Raw genomic sequence first — 21311 nt, 5'->3', positions numbered from 1 at the left:
CAGAAATAAATAAACTGGAGTCCTCCTCTACTAGAGTCAGTTAGGCTAGAAACAATCAAGCTAACATTTCTGTTTTTCAAATTATCAAAATGTTGCTGTTGCTTGGGGGCAAGACGTACAGATCCTTGGAGTGTTGTCTCAAAACAGGGCGACTGTCGACCCAATTACCTATTAAGTGCTTTCCGTCTTTCAAAGTAACCCTGAAGAAATCTGTTTATTCTAAAGAGTTGTTAGGGGAGAGAAATGTCTCCCAAGATATCTTTTTAAATGCTGTTCTATTGTATTTTGAAGTGATATGTTTTGTCTTTTACTGAATAGGTTATTATTCAGAAATGCTCACTTATCTTTTCACTTCATTTTGAATTCAACTACACTGTGACTTTTTGGTAAATCTTTTATGAACAAGGTCTCCGGTGGGTCCACTTTAATTGGTTAAGGATTATCAGCCGAGAACACTGTCAAAACTCTAGATGGTATTTCTTTTAAAAAATCATGCACAAAACTTTTCCTGGGATAAGTTGTCTGGATGCAGATAAAAACAAACCATGCTCTTGTGCCCACAAATACTATTTGAACCAGGCTTGTCAAAACAAGGATGGCTTTCAAGTGCTCCATTAGCAGTTGTATTCTTGAACAGCTTTGCTTTCTAAAACTGAATAATTTGTGTTATGATTCTGACAAAACTGGTTGAAAGAAGGAAAGGGATTGGAGGACTTCACTTGTTAAATATTCTTGTAGCTATTCTTTCATGGTAGACCAACAGAAGGCATCAAACACAAAAGCCCCTGAAGGGTTTCCTTCTGTCGTCTTACAGATCTAGACAATTCATTATCATTTCATTAGCCAGTGAGAAAGAATAAACAAAACACACACAGACACCTCCTGCCACATAGACGCCATCTCTTCCTCCTCTCCCTGTTGGATTATTGTCTGAGTATGTATTGGCCCAGTTCAAAATCTTCCCTCACCTTCTTCCCTTCTTTCTTACTCAAACCTTGTAAACATCTTCCCAGTCCTTTCCCTGTTCATATTACAACATACACAAATGTCTCACAGGCTTTTCTGTGTACATCTTTGCAAAGCCTGACTGGCTAAGATGACTATTACTATATTTGCAATTAAATGTATCAATATTTCTAAATACTGTATCAACTTAAAAGTGGTACTACAGTCAATGTTTAAGTTTAATTCTAAATTTTCTATGCTATCATACTTACACATTAGATGAGCTATTTCATTCACATCACTTTTTAAATCCCTTTAAAATAAAACTGACATTCAAAACCAAGATTAAACTAAAAATTAAAACGGGCAGTTTTCTGCCTGACACCGTAAGAATGAATTCAGGGAAACAAGCTGATTCTAACATCACTATACATTGAACATCATTAAGAAGATATAGTTCCTGCCAAGGTGAATCTAATACTACATCAGCAAATTTTTGATTATTATTTTTGGTTTACATTCTATTGGGTATAACTTCCATTTGCTATTAGGAGGCATGTAAAATTTTTACCAGCTTTGAGAAGTTGTTTTGCCTTGGCATAATTGACAATCAAAACTAAACTAAATTATATTCGTCTTTAAGGCATATTATACCTTATCTTGGCTTTGCAATGAATTTCAAGATGTCCTTCTGCGCACTGTTCTTAGATTTTAGAAAACCCTTCCATAGCCATTTGTATATTCAGGAAGTTCATTAATCCCAGCACATCCAAGTTGAGTTTTCCTAAAACCTGCTTTTGCTCGAGCTACTCCCGGTCAGCAGTTAATAGGAAGGGCTTTCCCACACTCTTCTGGCATCAGAGAGAACTCTTCTGCAGGGCTGGGATGGGAGCCATCCACCCCAGACACACAGGCCTCCCCAGAGGCCCTTCTCCTCTTCTGAGATTCTGATCTACTTTGGGAGAAGGGCTCAAAGGGTCAGGGGTAGTTGAAAGTACTCACACAGGGCACAATTTTTATATTCTCTCTTTTACCTGGGAGATTTTTCATAAGCCTGCTCAGATCCTCTCTGCTTGGTATGCAATACAGAAATAACAGGGTAAGTCTCTCATAAATTGAATTGAACTGACCATGGATTTGAAGTGACTGCCTTTACCACTGAGTTGAAGCCCAACAGAGTTGCCTCCCCCGGCTAAGCTTTGATCAGCGGTTCAGCACTTCCCTCTCCCTGACTAAAATGCAACCAGTCCCCAGCCCTGGTCTTATTAAACGTTCTTGTTCACTTCCCTGGAAATGCTTTAACTCTGGCACCTGCTGGCTGGGAGAGTGATTAGGATTTCATGGGACCAGAGCATTTCATTTCTGGTGAGCCACACCACAGCCCATAAATTAATACAGGATTATGCTTCAGCATTGACTCTGCAGGCTTGTTTTGAACTGAAAAGGAAAGGCAATCGAAGGATGGAGAAATATAGCAAAGGATCAGATGAAAAGTAAACAGTTGTACAAAACCCAACAGTGTGTATTAGCATAAGCGCTTTCTTAGGAAACTAAGTGGACACCATGTTACTCTGTTCCTGCTGATAAGCGTCATCCATCCTCTCAAAGCCTGACTCGCTTTACATATGGAACATGGCTTACCCTCCGCCAGGATGCATATGGCTCATCTTGAAGCTCTCTGGAAGCCAGTTCAGTGATTGCAGTCACGATCCCAGCTGAGCCCAGCTCTCCCCAGGCATTCCCACCAAGGTGCCAGGTGTCTGAATAAGGCTAAGATCCTCCACGCCAGCACAGCCAAAGCCAAGTGCTGCCAAGCAGCTTTCCTCAACACTGAGAGGGGCAGGAGAATCACCCCACTGAGGTCTGTCTTAATTCTTTCCTTCTGCAAGTGGAAAAATCGAAGAGGAGTCAGTACTGCTTAGAGAGCTCTCTGGAATGGAGCTGGGAGCTCACTGAGAGACTATGACTCATGCCTCTCAGCCTGGAGGGAATCTGGCCTTCTGACCATTTACTATCCTAACGAAGGCATCTAGAACATCTGCCAGGAACTCAAGATACTTAGCGGACCCCTACCCTAAAGTGCCTGCTGATTCCCTAAGGACAAGTACTTCCTGACATGTCAATCATGATTTTTGCCAGGCATCTTTAACAATATTGTGGCTTTTGTCTTTATAAGCCCCTGACTCTTCCCTTCCCTGGAAGCCTCTCTCGGTTTTTCCTGAGTTTGTGTCTCCAGAACTGCAATTCTTAAGACCCCAACTAAAGCTCCTTATTCTTGTAGCCTGGCTCCTGACTACGGTTCCACTTCCCCAGATAAAGATAATATAAATGTTGCTGTTGGCCCTTGGGCCAAATCTAGCCCACTGTCTGTTTTTGTACGGTCTGTGAGCTAAGAAGGGATGTTACATTATTAAGTGGTGGAAGAAACTTAAAATGACAATAATGTTTTTCGACACAAGAAAATTCTATAATGTTGGGATGTCAGTGTCCATCAACAGAGTTTATGTGGGCACAAATGCATTCCCCTACTTGTGTGCTGTCGATAGCTGCTTTTGTACTACAAGGGCAGAGTGGGGTGATTGCAACAGAGATTTCTAAATTATTTATTATATGACCCTTTACAGAAAAAGTTTAACTTCTGTTTTTAAACAGCTAAGTTTTGCGTGGATTTCTTACACAGCAATAGATAAGCAACTGTCATGTAAGTTGAAAGATTCTGCAAATGGAAACTTAAGAAGACATCTGAATGCAATAGTTGATTTCTTAGCCACATACCATCAGAGTTAAAATCCAAAAGGAAGCTAACAACTGGAGAAAATGAACGTTGAACTTGCTAAATGTTTTGTCACTTACTGCATACGAATGGCAGCGTTTTATTCCCACAGGAAACAGGATGAATGGAACATGTCTTGAGCTCCAACCATCTACCAGGCACTGTGCTAGGTCAGGGGCATGCGATGGTGAGTCAGAACAGATCAAGATTCTGCCCTTTGAGAGCTTACTGTCGAATGGAGAAGAAAGCCAGCAATCAAAGAATTCCACAACATGACCTGGAATTGGTGTGTCACAGTGATTACATATTGTATTCTGCTAACATAGCAGGAAGCTCTGACGTGCCTCCTGGAAAGCTCCACTGGGATGCCCCGCAGTCATCTCAGACTCTTCCAGTACAAACGGAACTCACCTTTCCCACCGAACATGTCCCTCCTACCATGTTTCCTGTCTCAAGGGCTGACAACCCCATCCACCCAGTTGCTCAAGACCTCGACACTTGTCTGTCATCACACAGAGCCAATCACATTTACTTCTTAAATATTTCAAATCTGTATGTTTCTCTCCATTCGCAGCAGCAGTTCCTTAGCTTGGCCATCACTTTCTTCCATGGAGATTATTCTAACAGGCACTGAACTGATTGATATTCTAAACTGGATTCAAGGCTCTTCTCTAATCCAGTCTCCAAACTCCAGAGCAAATTTTCACAAACCCAAATGTGATGGCATGTATAAATCTCAAGTGATTACTTCAGTGCTAGGATAGAGGGCTAGCTAATCTGTACCATGGTCCCTGCTCATACCACCAAGCCCAGGTTTCACAAGTCTCCACTCCCCACATTCTGTCTCCAGCCAGACCTTCTTCACCAGGATCACTCCTCTGCCTCCCCTCCTCCTACAGTAAAGGCCGTCACTTCTAACAGAGTGCTTTCCCTCACTGCTGTTGTTCAGTTGCTAAGTCCTGTCTGACTCTGTGACCCCATGGACTGCAGCATGCCAGGCTACCCTGTCCATCACTATCTCCCAGAGTTTGCTCAAACTCATGTCCATTGGCTCGGTGATGCTACCTAACCATCTAATCCTCATCTAAACCATCATCTCCTTCTCCTCCTGTCCTCAGTCTTTCCCAGCATCAGCGTCTTTTCCAATGAGTCGGCTCTTCACATTAGGTAGTCAAATTACTGGAGCTTCAGCATCAGTCCTTCCACTGAATATTCAGGACTGATTTCCTTTAGGATTGACTGGTTTGATTTCCTTGCTGTCCAAGGGACTCTCAAGAGTCTTCACCAGCACACAGTTTGAAAGCATCAATTCTTTGGCGCTCAGCCTTCTTTATGGTCCAACTCTCAGATGCGTACACGACTACTGGAAAAACCACAGCTTTGACTATATGGACCTTTGTCGGCAAAGTGATGTTTTTGCTTTTTAATATGCTGTCTAGGTTTGTAGGTTTGTCATAGCTTTCCCTCAGGAGAAGGCAATGGCAACCCACTCCAGTACTCTTGCTTGGAGAATCCCATGGGCGGAGGAGCCTGGTAGGCTGCACTCCATGGGGTGGCTAAGAGTCGGACACGACTGAGCGACTTCACTTTCACTTTTCACTTTCATGCATTGGAGAAGGAAATGGCAACCCACTCCAGTGTTCTTGCTTGGAGAATCCCAGGGACTGGGAGCCTGGTGAGCTGCCGTCTATGGGGCTGCACAGAGTCTGACACTACTGAAGCAACTTAGCAACAGCAGCATAGCTTTCCCTCACTACTGTAGTCCAGTTAAGTGTCCTTCCTAAGGGTTCCTGAACAATCACATTAAACACAAATAATCACCCTAAATTATTATTGCCTATAATTGTCCCTCCTAGATGATAAGATGGAGAACTATTTCTGTCTTAAGTTTTCTCCCCAGTTTCAAGTATAATGCTTTAATGTTAGTAGGAAATCAATAGATATCTTCATATAAAAGAAAGAAGGTAGGAAGCAATAAAACTCTTCCATGGAACAACTTTAGAATTGATCATAAGAGAATTTTGCAAACATAAAGGATATTCCATAGCTAAGGTGGCTGATGAGGGTGGTTTAACGTGTAAAGGGCAAGGGAGGGCAGGCTTCTTAGCGGTCTCTATAGGCACAAAGACCTTGTTCTCTTAAGCCTGAGGTTAGAGGAAAAAATTAATTACACTAAAACTTGCACAGTAAAAACATTTTTTCGTAGCAAAAACTGGTCTTTGTTGATATCGGTACATGACAGTTAAATAGTAAGACATGGCAGGTTGTGAATGAGTCTGCAATAATCTGTGTTTGGGTGTTTTGCACACGTGTGATAACAGGGTGTCATCTTGACAGCAGGCAGGATCCTGAACCCAGTCTTCAAAATGTTCAACTTCAAAATTTCATTTAAAAATCTTTTTTCCTAGATTCTTTCCCTTTAAGTGCTTCAGAGTCAAAGTAGAAAACAAAATAAAGATACTTGAACATTAAAATAATTTCAACTTCTGGACTTTGATAAGCCAATTTTAGCATCTAGCTACATCCACCCACTTACTCAGCCAGGTCAGAGGCAGTTACAGTGTGTGGGACTAACCGAAAGTGCCCAGCAGCTGATAGCCACTGTGGCTTTCCGCTGCCTTTCAAGAAGGGCATTGCTTCATACAGTGACTGCTAGCTGGTGGATATCTGGATATTCTCCTCCCCATAAGAAAATACTCTTCAGCTTTTGGGACAGCATGTCATGCATCTTGGTAAGGTGGGAAGATGTGCCTAAGTCAGAGACTCAATATCCAGAAAGAGACAGACAGAAGGAGGAAGAGAAAACTTCTTGTGAGAACTGTCCTTAGAAAAATAATTATACCTTCAAAGATTCACTTTTTTGATATGATATAAACAGGAACAATATATTCATCGTCAAGGTTTTTTTTTTTGTCTTCCACTCAGAGAGGTTTCTGTAACCAGCACGCTTGCTTCTGTGTGACGCTTAGGGATCTGCGTGCCGCACAAGGAGGACGAGGGTGTGTGAATATTACGGGGTTAAGACCTGGACTGCACCCACGTGGCTCCCTGATTAGCTCTGTGGCCAAGCAACACAGCTTTCAACTAGATTTATTTGGAAGTCACTGTCCTTTCTTACACTTGAAATCACTTTCCTGAAACTTTTGCTCGATTATACCGGAGTCCTAGATTTATGCTTTAACTCGGCTGGATTTATTGGACGCCAGACGGGCGTGCAGTGCCTTGCAGCCTTCCTTGCAGGTTGGGGCGAGGGGTCTGTCACATCGCTCTTTCCTACGACTTTCATTCAAGTTAGCTATAAAAGCATATTATGCCACTGAACACCAGCTGTGGCAGGTTCTTACAGCTTTGTGAATAGATTTGCCATTTTTGTTTGGGCTGCTGAGTCAGGGAATTGACATTCCACTGTTGTGCTTTTAAAAGTATTTGCTGTGACTTCATTTTTTTTCCCTCTCTGACAGCTGAAGCAGAAAGGTGGATTAGCTTTCTTGATTCCAATTATCTTCCCTGTAGTATATTGCTGATACGCTAGTGTGTCAGATAAGTTATGAGAAGTAGAAGAAAGTGTCACCCGGTAAATGTGTCAGTGTTTGAGGGAGGCCTTGAAAGATATTTCTTATCATTGATGGGTCTCTAAGAACTTTTTTTTAAGAGAGGTAGAATTCTTCTGAAATAACTAAGTTGGATTTTTTTCTGCCAAATTTGCTGAAAGACTACCATGCAAATGTCAATTTTTGTTTTTAAAAGAGACATAAATTGAGAAAGTCAGTGTGATGTCCTACCCGATTTCATTCCACACTTGAGTTATTGGAAGGTTTGCTTCATGACACTTGATCCCTTCTGTTTTTTCTTACTATCAGGCAGTCGATCATGTCTCAGAAAGACCAGGGTCTTACTGCCACATGGAGAGAGATTTGAGATAATGACTGGATAATATCTGCAGAAAATGCATGTCTTCATGTTTTGTTTTTTTGTGTTGTAAATTACTGGATGAAGTCTTAAGTACTCATGAATCTTTCAGAGTCATCTGGTAAAGTTGAGTTCAGTATTTGTTTCATAATAGCTTATTATTTTTTAAACATAAAGATTTCCTGTGTTTCCTGGTAAACCACCTTTATCTTTTTACCACACTGAGAGAATTTTAATCACCATTAAAATGTAAAATGTTCAAATCTAGTTCACAGAACAAAAAAATTTTTTAAGTGTAAAATGCTATCCATATTTTTGAGGCAAGGATACATCCCTCTAAACTTTGTGAGATAAAGAACCTACTTACGGAGGTAAGATTTAACAGGAAACTTGATGATTATTTATAAGGACCAGGCAGAAAGGGGTGGCTGGGTGTTAAATTTGAGTTCTTTGTGTAAGGAATTATATACCATATCTTTGTATAATATTGGGATATCATCGTGATATAAAGCCTTGAGACAGGGTGTTGTGGTTTAAACTGGGCCCTTCAAATTCTTCACAGAACAGAAAACTAAAGACAGCAAATGTTTCTGACCTGCTATAGTGGATCTGGAGTTTTCCTAGATAAGGACTGCTGGTTGCTAGATTTGTTCTTTTTTTTTTTTTTTTTTGTCAGAAATGACAACTTCTGAATTATTTTCAGCACCATATTGAATATACTTTTTGCTTTATTTACAGAAGAATTTCCACAAATATAAATAGTCTTGAGGCCTATTTAGTTGATTACTGGTATTTCAACACAAATGCAGCCTTCTCAGATGAGAATTCCTGGCTTGCCTTCCTCTTGGCATTCCCTTGGTCTATAACAATATCCTCAGGCTCCAATTCGTCAATTTCCTGTAGCACACACCACTGTTTGCCCACCCAACAATCATTCTCAAGAGGCCTCCCTATTTGCAACGTAGCAGTCTCTTCAAATTAATGAGGCTTTATGAGAGCCAAGAAGAGACCAGACAGTCATCTTACTGCTTTAGGTTTAGAGAACAGAAACGGGAGATGAAACGAATGAGAAAGAAATGAGAAAACTGATGAGAAAACAGAGCAGGAAACCACTGGTAACTTCTCTGAGCATTAGAAACATACCTGGGGAAAAAAAACAGCATAGATAAATAAGGAAAAGGAGGAAAGCTTGCCAAGCAGTGAAGAAAACTTGCCAATGCTAAGTAACTTTTTCTGTATGTGGGGCTGACACCTCTCCTAAACACATCCTTCTCTGTCCTTCACAATACACCTCAGGCTCCCAGGAACCAGTTTGATCTGCAAGATGAGTCAGGAAAACCCTGGGGACACAGAGGGAAGTAGACCGTGATCTACACGGAGATGCATTCCAGATCCAGTTGCAAAATGCGTGGCTCCATCCTAGGTCAATTCCTGTGCTAACAGCACGTTGCTTGCCGCCTGATTTTTCCTTCAGGAAATCCACTTCTGCAGAAAATGTGAAAGGAGCAGGAACTTAGCAAGAGTGGAGGGAGACGGAAGGATGGGAATACAATCTGTGCTAGAAATAATACCAGAAGCAAACAAAATATATGCATTCTCTGGAGTGCACCATGAGAGGGATGCATAGATATTTTTCCTGACTAGAATTCTGCCCAGGTCCAGAAAGACTGACCAATCCAAAACTTGATGTGGCTCAAATAATCTGAGACTTGATAGAGCTCAAATTTTATGGGACCTAACCCAAACACTGAATAGAAAAATTTGATTTATTTTCTGAAATTGCCCTTATAAAACTAATATTTGCTTTTGAAAAGTGAGAACCCATAGTCCTGCATTCTCTCCAGGCCCTCATCCCTCTTTTCTATGTACTTATCAGATCACAATATGTACAAGACATGTTACAGACACACCCCGTGAGTGCACGTGTGGAGCGCGTCTGGGAGCAAACACCACACACGAGTTGCTGGGGCCTGAGTGGTGGCAGCAGGAGGCAAGGCTGACAGGAAGGCGGTTTGTGAACTGGGTGAACTGCTAAGGTGTCCAAGGGCAGCCAGGAGTGAGGCGCTCCACACTCAGGAAACAGTGAAAACCAAGGAACAAGTGAAGAGAAGGAAAATCACGAGAAAGAGAAAACTCCAGTCACTGTGACTGCACGTGTGAAAGGGCCTTCTTCCCCTTTCGCCAGACCAAGATGTCGCCTGTGGCCTATGGGTTTAGAGAAAACGCCCTCTGCCAGCACACTGCTGAGAAGAGTTGACAGCTACCAAGAATCCTATGGACGGAAAGAGGTCTGAAAGCGGAGCCCTAAAGAGTAAAACAAGGGACCCATTCGTCCTTTGGTTATTTCTTTACCTTTATCTTTCTGGGCATCTCCTATGCCCAGGAGATGGAGCTATGAAGGAACCGGCATGGCTCAACCCCAGTGAAGCTCACAGAGTGTGTGGTGGGGGAGGGATGTGGGCAGGCTGCGGAGGGAGGAGTCATCAGTAAACCATCATAGCGGTGAGATCCCTCAGACTGACTGGTAGTGTCTAGTTGCAGGTTTAGGTTGGGGATCACAGGTCCACCCCAAGGTGGTAACTTTGAAATGATCTGAATGTTGAGTGAAGTTGGGCGTGGAAACTGCAGGGTTTGATATTTTGCGGTGAATATGAATGACTAAAATTGGCCAATAATTGTCATAATCGTCTCTATACATATAAAGCTGCAAAATGACATGCTACTGAAAGCATTTCTGGGAATTCTGGCAACTTCCATGCAAATTTTATATTAAATATAATGTAGTATATGCCCTAGGCATTCTTTGGTTTTTAAAAAATAAAATAAAATCCACCTAGTTACCTCTCATACTCAGGCATATTTCTCCTGTTAAAAGATAATCATCTTCCTTTTTGGTCTCTAAGTAATAATTATGCTTCTTTTCAAACTCTCTTGGCACTCTCAATGTTCATTAAAAAAAAAAATGTTTGTGGCTATGCACAAAGTTTTCCTTAGAAAAAGATTATACCAAATGTTTGTCTTGGCAGGAACAAGTATTTTTTTCTTGTCTGTGATTCAAAACTATTTGGTGTTACTTTATACCTGCTTTCAAATGGAAAAGCTAAGGCTTATGTGATAGCCACAGTGCTGTATTTTTGCTCTTGACTATTTCAATATTAACTAATGTCCCTGTATCGTTGGGACTCATTGCCCAAGCTTACTCCTACACATAGGAAGGGCAGATGTTCATCAGTGTAGTGTGAATGTACGATTTCAGGAACAACAGTCAACATTTCTATTAATTAGGGTAGCTAGCAACTGCTCACATTTACCCAACTTATATTTCCTTCTTGTTTAGCTTACTGTCAGTCTCAGATGGGTAACACTAAAGCTGTCATCAGTATTTACACCCTGGTGAAATGAACCTTCTTTGCCTGGGCTCTGGTCTTGATGAAGCTGGGAATAAGAAAGTAGGAGGCACTTTGCTTGTGGCAAGGATTGGATGAAATAGAATTTGGAAGCCCTAAGAGTAAATCGTCTCCAAAGAGAAAATCTAAGTATAATAGGGAGGCTGTATGCTCAACATTGAAATACATACTCACTGGTTTCCATTCTGCTATCCACAAGGTAGATTCTTTTAAAATCTAGGGTGTAGACAGAGGAGATTCTTAACACCCTTGCTCTATCACTCCATTTACTCAGAAGGCTGGATGAACTTTCTTCAAGAAACAATGTTTATTCTATTAAAAATATGAATCAGACATTCTTCCTAGGTTATAAGGCCATAATGAACAGACAGAAAGACTTATGAGCAAAATGGAGGAAACTTACATTGAGAGACTGTTCCATGAATTAGCCACATTTCTTGGTGTCTGGAGAGCTGAGGTGCTGGTTGCCTTTCCTGGGAGGTTTGCACAGTGAAAGGACTTGGAAGACAGCAGAGAGAGCTGTCTCTGCAGCAAGGGCATATCTGTGTACCATCCACTATAATAAAAATAATGTGTTCTTCTGGGCAAACATCAGGTGGACTAACTGCTCATTATAAAGGACATGGTTTCCTTTCCATTATGCAACCTACTGCCTACGCAGGCAACACCTGCCTTCTTCAAGGCACCTGGTGGGATTCAGGGTTCAGAGAAATGGTGCACATACAGATACTCTGGCTACTGCTCTATCTGTGGGTAATAAAGTCCTTTGTTTCTGACCCAGGAGTTTCATGTCTTCCAGCAAGTCATGAAACTGCTAAGGCACACTTGTTAGATTGTATTGAGACAAAATCTCAGATCTTTTACAATTCTTGGCAACCAACATATTAAGCATCTTTAATTTCAAACACAGAATATAATGAATGATAAAATACAGTTGACAAGAAACAACTGATAAGAAGTATAAACAGATTCCCCTGGAGGTATGTCTGAGGGACATAGAATTCTAGCTGGAGAACATTTCGGAAATTTTGGAAATTAGAGTTCAATGGAGTACTTAGAGAAGTTAGGGCTTTCTCAACTGTTGGAACCTCAGGAAAGTGCATTCCTAGCAGTGGCAGTAATTTGTGTTAAGTCTCAGAGTGTGTTTGGCAATGAGAGACTGGTTACAGTGGGGGAAGGGCCAGCAGGAGAGAAGAAGGAGAAATAAGCCTGGGATAAATAACAAGCCTCCAAATTAGGGGGCCTCTGAATTCCTGTAATTTCGCTTTTCTTCTTCCTCAGAATCATGGAGGATTTTTTTTACAAGAAAGTTTCACAGTTTGTACTTTGCATTGAAGAACTAGTTTTGGTACTGGAAAACAATAACACTTAATAAAATAATTTCTACTCTTCCAAAATGAGAGTTGGCACTGTCTTAAAGATTCTAGACAAAGGTTGATTTTGGCTTTTTTTTCCCTCTATCGCTTTCAGGAAAAAGGTGGCAAGCACACAAGCAGTATAGATAAACTGCATGATTCCCCACTCACACAAATGTAAGACAGCACCACCACCAGGATGATGAGAAACCGGTATCTCCTCTTTATCCTGTGTAATCTATGACTATGCTGCTGCTGCTGCTGCTAGGATGCTTCAGTCATGTCCGACTCTGTGCGACCCCATAGACGGCAGCCCACCAGGCTCCCCCGTCCCTGGGATTCTCCAGGCAAGAACACTGGAGTGGGTTGCCATTTCCTTCTCCAATGCAGGAAAGTGAAAAGTGAAAGTGAAGTCGCCCAGTCATGTCCAACTCTTCGAGACCCCATGGACTACAGCCTACCAGTCTCCTCCGTCCGTGGGGTTTTCCAGGCAAGAGTACTGGAGTGGGGTGCCATCGCCTTCTCTGATCTATGACTTAGGAAATGGTAAACACCTGTAAGGACAGAGAAGCCCAACTTCCCTTGTGACCAGCAGGACTTCCTGGGACAGACCCTAGCCCCGTATCCTCTGCTGTAGTTCTTCTCTGAAGATAATAGTATCTCATGTGTATTTCCTGAGTTTTTCAGTTGCTAAAACCACCATCAAATGGAAGACATTACCTACCTGATGGTCATGAGTATGTAGCCCCTAGACCTTCTGGTGCCTAAGGATTGATAATGTTAACTGCCCTGTGACTTCAAAATCAGCCAGAGTACTGTGAGTGAGAACATCTTTCCTTTACCTGGCCTTTAAAAATGCTTTGCTAAAGCGCCTTGGGGAGCTCAGGGTTTTGGGGGTGAGGAGTGGAAGGGTGGACGCAGGCTCCTTGCTAAAATTCTCCCTGCTCAGCCCTGCTGTAAACCTTTTTCTCCTCCAAGCTCTCATGTTTGGGTCTGTTTGGCCTCACTATGTGTTGGACACCCTTTTGAAGCAGCCGTTCAGACCCATGAGGCTCATTCCAGGGGGCAACTCAGTTTCTTCACTTAGCAAGTCTCCTCCTTATACAGAAACGGAAGTCTGGCTCTCTCTTTACATATATAATTCCCAGAAACCCAGTCTGAAGATTGCAGCTTTTTGTCTCTTGAAAGACCTCAGCAAACGAAAGTACACTCCAATGTCACATCAAGGACCATGCTTGCGAGAAACAGCTCATTTACATTCCAAGGGAAATAGTCAGAAATAAAGTGTGGGGATGTAGCTCTTCAGATGTCGTAGCAGTTGATTCTCGATAGGATTGATGTTAAAAAGTTCTAGCTTTGGTGATATTTATCACAATAGCATGACATGAAAGCATCAAGGTCACTTCCTTCCCAAATGTTGTTTCACTATGTTGTTTTCCAGAAGTGTAAATGTGACAGTGGCTGGGAGCTGCCTAACCGTGGTTTCATCATACATTCTGAATGACGAATGACTTTCAGACAGTTCTAAGCATCCCACAATGGGCTCTAATAATACTGAAGGGAATTTTTATGATGAATACAAATCACTCCTAAAACCCATAATACATCATGCAGAGTAATATCACAATAAGAAGAGAGAAGAAAATGAAACTCTAAGTAGGCACATGCTTTCATGTACTTTGATTGAATTTGTATTCTTTCACTCCCTCAATCCAACAATAAATATCATTACAGAAAATAGGCAATAGCTTAAATATCTCTCTGAAAATTTGATCTGTAAGAAAAACTAACATCACATCTCTATTATAAGATATTTGCATTATAATTTCCACTTATCGGTTATGTCTAATAGGAGAATAATGCTTCTCATGCCCCCTTCTATAAGGATTTCTACATGGATTCTCACTTAAACTTTAGAGTAACTCTAAAGAGATGGACATTTTATAGACAAAGGAACCAAGGCATTAAATGACACTTTGGCTAGATCACAAGTTTAATGAATGATGAAACCAAGAGCAGGAATTTTTGTAGCTTGAATATTGTATATTAGCCTTACCGTCTACTTAAGAGTCACATAAATTAACTTTAGGACTACTACTCCAGCAAATATTATTGTGTGAAAAATGATCCCCAAGCTTAGGGGCATTTCATTTTCCTTTGCTCATGGTTACGTGTCAGGGTCCTGGGAAGGGCTCGGCTGGCTGGGCAGGTCTCACCTGGGACTCGGATGCAGTTGCAGTCCAGATGTCAGGTGGGGCTAGCTGGCCAAGGCGCCCCAGAAGGTCACTCACGGGGCTGCGCTGGAGACTGGCTATGGCTGGGTGTTGCTTCTCCAGTGTGTGTTGTCTCAGGGTAGCAGGACCTCTTCCTTGATGTCTGACTTCCTCCAGAAAGAAAGAGACAGAAAGCATAACCTTTCATGATGTAGGTAGGAAACCACAGTATTTTGTCTACCATACTCTATTCATCAGAGCAGTCCCAAGCGCTTTTCAATGTCAGGAATGTCAAGTAATTTGTGGCCTTTTATTGTTAACTACCACTGTCTCTAAGGTCACTTTCCCCCTCTGATTTCATTAAAGGAATTTTTTTTTAAGTTTTTATTGAACTATGATTGATGTGCAACCCTCTGATTTCACTTGAGCCAAATATCACTCACGTATAAGTTTGTGATAAATTTTCTAATAAAACAATCAAAGAACCTCCCGCCCCTCCACTAAACAAATTCATTCCTTTAGAGATAAGATAAATTCTAGATGATTCCATCAAGTAATTTTAAGATAAGACATCCGCTTAATTTGCTTTTATGTTCAATGTTTATGTCCTTAATTTTGATTAAGAAGAGGCCATTCTAGAAGCAGTCAGGTTCACAAAGACTAACAACAGAAGACAGTGATAACTTCTCTAAAACAAGAAAAAGAAAAAAACAGGATCACAAAAGCTTGCTCTTAGTAACTCCTGTTGCTCTGTGGTCAACTTAGTGCTGTTTCATAAGTGAAACATGAGTTCTGCATAAATAACAAAAAAGATAATGGAGTAAACATCTGTGAAATTTATACAATAGCTATCAATTTTTTCTTAATGACAGTTCAATACCTTTTTCTAAAATTGAGTAGATAGAAAGTAGTCCATCTACTTGGATTTAAAGCATTCCCTCTACCTACTGGTGCTATGCCATGAATGATGATGTTACCTATCTCAGGATGGTCTGCAGCTGATTCAACATCTTCCAGACAATGGTACCCACACTTGACAGGTCGCTGCATGTATCAGTTATTTCTTAAATTCAGTTGAGCTATTTAGAAATGATAGGTGGGAAAAGCCAAAGCAATTACATTAAAGATACGTAATTTTAGCTATGCAAAAGTTTACATCTATGTTCTGTATAAATGTTTTGAAAAGTTTTTGATCAGATTTTCATAATATTCTGACAATTTTGTAAGGTACATAGGATCACCACTTGCAGTCACATTTTGATGCCAACTATTACTTTACAAGGTTTGTAAATCTGCACACAAACTCCTAAAAGTAGGTGAGGAGAGGATTAGAACTGAGGCCTTATTCGCTCTGTACTCTTTCCATCAAATTCCTAGCAGAGGAGGAACAACCGTGACAACATGAAAGGGGAATTTGCTGCTTTTATTATTTAGCCAGAATAAGTCTGAACTATCTGAAAAAGCTCAGGTTATTTGGAAAACTCAAGGCATTTCAGGAAAAAAAAAAAAAGACATGTGGCAGTAAAATAATAAATAAGAGTGGAGGGAGCATCAGTCGAATAATTGATGAGCATTTGAATAGTATCATTTCTGTTATTCTCTAGTTTAGAAGATAATCTGCTGCATTAGTATTCATGGGCTCAGGAAAAAAATGGAACAGTCAACAAGGCATGACTGCAAATGCATGAAATTATGCAAGTGAAAGATAATATGTAAAAATAGATATCATTGTGGTCGTTAGTACCTGGAAGAAAAGTTATGACCAACATAGAAAGCATATTAAAAAGCAGAGACATTACTTTGCCAACAAAAGCCCATCTAGTCAAAGCTATGGTTTTTCTAGTTGTCACATATGGATGTGAGAGTTGGACTATAAAGAAAGCTGAGTGCCAAAGAATTCATGCTTTTGAACTGTGGAGTTGGAGAAGACTCTTGAGAGTCTCTTGGACTGCAAGGAGATCCAACCAGTTCATCCTAAAGGAAATCAGTCCTGAATATTCATTGGAAGGACCAATGCTGAAGCTGAAACTTCAATACTTTGGCCACCTGATGCGAAGAACTGACTCATGTGAAAAGACCCTGATGCTGGGGAAGATTGAAGGCGGGAAGAGAAGGGGACGACAGAGGATGAGATGGTTGGATGGCATCACCAACTTGAGGGATGTGAGTTTGATCAAGCTCCGGGAGTTGGTGATGGACAGGGAGGCCTGGCGTGCTGCAGTCTGTGGGGTCACAAAGAGTCAGGCACAGCTGAGCGACTGAACTGGACTGAACTGAGTTAGTACCCTTAGGAGATATACTGTTGCTTTTTCATGTTGTTAACTTATGGTGCTTTCTATTTAAAAATAAACCCGGTTGATTCTTGAAAGCCTAGCTTTTGAGGAAGATGATGATGTGGAAAAGCTGGGAAGGTGTAACACATGCACTGCTTCCCAAATATTTTTACGTTTGGCTGTGCCAGGTCTTAGTTTTGCCACTAGGGATCTTCAGCGGCGGCATGTGGGATCTAGTTCCCTGATCTAGTTCCAGGGGTTGAACCCCGGCACCTGATTTGGAGTCTTAGCCACTGGACCACCAGGGAGGTGCCCTCAAGGGCTATTTGTGATTGTTTTTGCTCTACTTGATACTTTTGATGACTTTTTACAAGCAGGTGGTGGAAAAGTGAATTGTTTGTGGCTCTAAAGTTGATTCTACTCAAATGAGGATAAGTCTGAATCCACAAAACCCTGTGGGCTAAACAGTGTTGCTTACTTGAAGACAAAATTAGTGAAGTCTCTGAGCCTCATTCTGACCACCTGGTGGCAAATTCCACCTCAAGAACTGTTGGTGGCCTTCTGCTCCAAGGTCCTCAAAATTCCTCGGTATGTGGAGACTCACCCAAAGCTGATCACATGGGGAGGCTCCACCAGTTACCGACCCTGGAGGCCTCTGTTCCTGTCCTAGATCCACCTGGTCCCCTAGAGATCAGCTTTGTTGCTTCTGAGGCCCTCAGAGACTTTAACAGAGCTGTGGACTCTGTGATCATAGCCGGGTCTCTCTGCAGCTCTTTTTTTTCCTGTTCAGAGGCACTGGTCTCCAACCCTGGCACGAATCGCTCAAGGAGCTCAGGATTCTTGAAAACAAATGCCAGGCTTTAACAATCTTGCTTCTGTCACTTCCCTTAGAAACGTCACTTCACTTCTACGAGCTTCAGTTTCCTCATCTGGAAAATGGGGATAATAAAGTGGGGTTATTGTGAGGCTTAAAGGAGTTAATATGTTAAAAAATATTTAGAATGGTCCCTGCTACCTAGTAAGTGTTAACTACTTTCATCATTCAAATAAGATAGTTCCTCGCATCTGAAGGCAGTGAAGCAGATCTGTAAGTTTTGAAATCTCTTTGTACAGCATGTGTATCTGTAATATGCTCAATACCTACATGTATACTTTGTTCCATTAAGCTTAGATGAATGAATGGAATGAAGCAGCAGTGTTTGAAGCAGCTCTGCACTCACGCCTGGTTTGGGAAGAACCAGCATAGAAGTGTTTCATCATGTCCTCCTCTCTGTCGGTGGAGATGGTAGCAATGAATCTAGGGATATCATTATGTTTCCTGCCTATATTTAAATTGACGGGAAATAATAAGACAGCAAGCAGGTGACTATTAACCCCTCTTACCCAGTGAGGTATGTATCTGATAATGAGTAACAGGAAATATTTTAGAGAAAAAAGATATTTTTCTCTATAAAAGTACAGTCTTTTGGGCAGCAAGATAATTCCTCTTTCAGTCAAGGTTCTATCTGAAACCCCTTCTCACCCCAGGAGCAGTAGAGTCACAGAGGTCTTTGTTAGAAAGTCAGTCACAGAAAATGTTATGGAAAAGGGAATCAGATCCGTGCTCTTACATTAGAAGGAAAAAATTGGAAAATTAGGACTTTGTCCTAAACTAATGCAGCAAAAGTGAAACAGAATACTGCTTTTGTTTTTCATTGGAATAAAAAAAATTAATAGAACTAATGAACTAACACTAACAACATTTTGAAATCCCATTTGTTAAAGTTTATTGTGTTTTGTCTTTAATATACAAATCACAAAAAGTGCTACTCAGTGTATAAGTGAACAGAATCATTGACTAAATTTTACAACTTAGGTCTTGAGTTATAGAATCAAAACTGATCCATATCTTAAAACTATTGACCCTTTCTTTAATCACATTCAATTCTCCAGGAGGATCTAGTACAATTTTTTTTTCATTTGATTATTTGCCCCAACTATAAAATTTATAATGAAAATGAAGGAGAAATTGTATTAAACATTGTGAACTCTTTCTTATTTCCTTACCATTTTCTCATCCCAAACTTCTTGGCTCCCCTGCAGACTCCAAGCACAGTTAGCTCTTCCCCTTGCAGTGTGCTTCACATCTCTTTATTTTTATAAATAATAGAATAGTTGCACTAGTCTAGACCTTTACCATCAACCTCATGACCAGATCATCATTTTTTTCCTGTTTCAATCTGTACAGTACTGTGCTTATAGACTCACCTTTATAAGACACATCTCTTTTAGAACTCTTTGGTAGTGCTCTGTAGGGTTAGATCTAGTTCCTTGAACGACTGGGTCTCATCTCACCTCATTTCATAGTCAAGATTTTAACTCAATCTGCTTTTCACTATACAACTTCTTACCATTCTCAAATTAGGGCCTCCAACCAATCACGTGGGCTTGCTTCCTACCCTCTGAATATGTGCCCTGGAAGTCCCAGCTCTGCCTTAGCTTGAGTGGTCCCCCTTGCCTAGAACAACTGGCTCCCCCAAATCTCATTTCTTTATGTCTCACTAGTATCCTATCCATTGTATGAAAATTATTTGCAAAATTCTAAGTAATACTAAGCAATGTCTTCTTTTCTGAATTTCCACAGCATTTCTGGTAATGGATTGTGTTAATATTAAATAGTTCTTTACATTGATTTTCTAGTTGCTTCATTAAAATAAAATATTCTGTATATTGTGAAGTTCTTCCCAGGATGTATCTATACTGTGAAAGTGAGAAGATAATCAGTTCAAATATCCAATGAATTTGAATATACCCCCACAGCCAATCCAGACCTTTTAGAACAAACTGCCTGGGTAGATCAGAGGAGTGGCTGAAGAGGAAAGGAGAAACAAGCTGAAAGGCACAGCCCCATGTCTACCCACCTGTTCTTAACCAGATCCCTGCAGGCAGCTCCCCCGAGGGTGTAGTTTGGGGCACGTCTGTCTCTCTGAGGTCTCCTGTTGCTGTTCCTGTGTCTTTCCCTATTTTCAACACTCATTAAAAAAAAAAAAGTCATGAATGGTCACTAAAGGTACATTTATTCTGACAGTAGCCAAAATAACTTCAGTTATAAAAACCAAGTTTATGTTTGCTATGGTCTATGGTCTTAAACTTAGGAATTCCTGAGTAGTTTTTCATTACAAAAATTTGTACATTTATACCAGAATGACATGATATGCCTTTTTTTAAAATCTGAGATTGATTGATTGATTGAGAGAAACAGAAGCACAAGATGTAATCTCTCAGGGTTGCAGGGTAAACAAGAGAGTGAGGTGACCTCCCGATGACAGGAAGAACATGGGTATTCTCGATCCAGCTCACCTTCTAGCTAATGTTTCGGTGTTAGTTAAGGAAGGGAATTCTGAGATAGAGGTATATGATAGAAGGAACTGGAATTATAAATGACTAGAATTAACAATCATTGTGAAATCTTCAGGATGTGATTTCCCTACCAAAACAAATATATCAGATGATCATAGAGGAGACACCGGAAACTGTAGCCATTTGGCTGGAAGGATTTCAGTGGCACAGAGAAAGTACCCCACCGCTGGAGAGGCTGAAGGTCCATTCCAGTTCATAGACTGAAGAATCAAATCCAAGGCTTCTGACTGGTGTTTCTTGCTGCTGCTGCTGCTGCTGCGCTTCAGCCGTGTCCGACTCTGTGCAACCCCTTAGAGGGCAGCCCACCTGGAGTGAGTTGCCATTTCCTTCTCCAATGCATGAAAGTGAAAAGTGAAAGTGAAGTTGCTCAGTCGTGTCCGACTCTTCACGACCCCATGGACTGCAGCCTACCAGGCTCCTCTGTCCGTGGGATTTTCCAGGCAAGAGTACTGGAGTGGGTGCCATTGCCTTCTCCAGGTGTTTCTTGAGACAATACCTAATAAATGCAACCCAAATAAATGCAACCAAAACTTTCAAGGCCTTAATGGCAAGAGTAAGTCAGGAAATAAATACCTGTGCTCACTGTACTAATTAAGGAAAGGTCAGGGAGATCCCCTGGAGGAGGGCATGGCAACCCACTGCAGTATTCTTGCCTGGAGAATCCCATGGACAGAGGAGCCTGGCAGGCTACAGTGCATGGGGTCACAGGGTTGGACATGACTAAAGCAACTTAGCACTTACACACAGAACTTCACCTGAAATAAGATTCACATTAGCTCTGATAAAGTCATTTAAAAATAGGGCAAGAATTCTTGAATTAAAAATTCTGGGATGCCAACTTTAAAAAAAAAAAAAAGGAAGATTTTTAGATTCCAAAGCTCAGTTAAGAGTACTGAGGGAACTTTATAGAGTATTTAAGGAAAACAGGAAGGACTAGATTGTGTAATATATTGGTCAATTGAACCATGGGTGGAAACAGGAAAGTGAAGGCAGGTTATGTAAATTTTTCAAAACACATGTTAAAAGCCCTGATGCAA

General features: G+C 41.0%; 1 long non-coding RNA gene across 2 annotated transcripts in view; it reads right to left on the bottom strand.

Moving 5' to 3' along the window:
* The window catches only part of LOC133239844 (uncharacterized), a 27977-nt gene extending 6666 nt beyond the window's left edge, over window positions 1-21311 (bottom strand). Inside the window, exons 1-4 of one of the 2 annotated variants that reach the window (XR_009733999.1) lie at window positions 19776-21311; window positions 15580-15681; window positions 14606-14773; window positions 2587-2827 (exon numbers count right to left, since the gene is read on the bottom strand). This is a non-coding gene — a long non-coding RNA (uncharacterized LOC133239844). The remainder of the gene's footprint in view (window positions 1-2586; window positions 2828-14605; window positions 14774-15579; window positions 15682-19775) is intronic. The other variant, XR_009734000.1, reaches the window with a different exon arrangement.

The sequence above is a fragment of the Bos javanicus genome, chromosome 27 (assembly GCF_032452875.1).
Source record: "Bos javanicus breed banteng chromosome 27, ARS-OSU_banteng_1.0, whole genome shotgun sequence".
NCBI classification, from domain to species: Eukaryota; Metazoa; Chordata; class Mammalia; order Artiodactyla; family Bovidae; genus Bos; species Bos javanicus.
The sequence above is the reverse complement of the archived record's forward strand: the minus strand, read 5'-3'. Positions and strand labels throughout refer to the sequence as shown.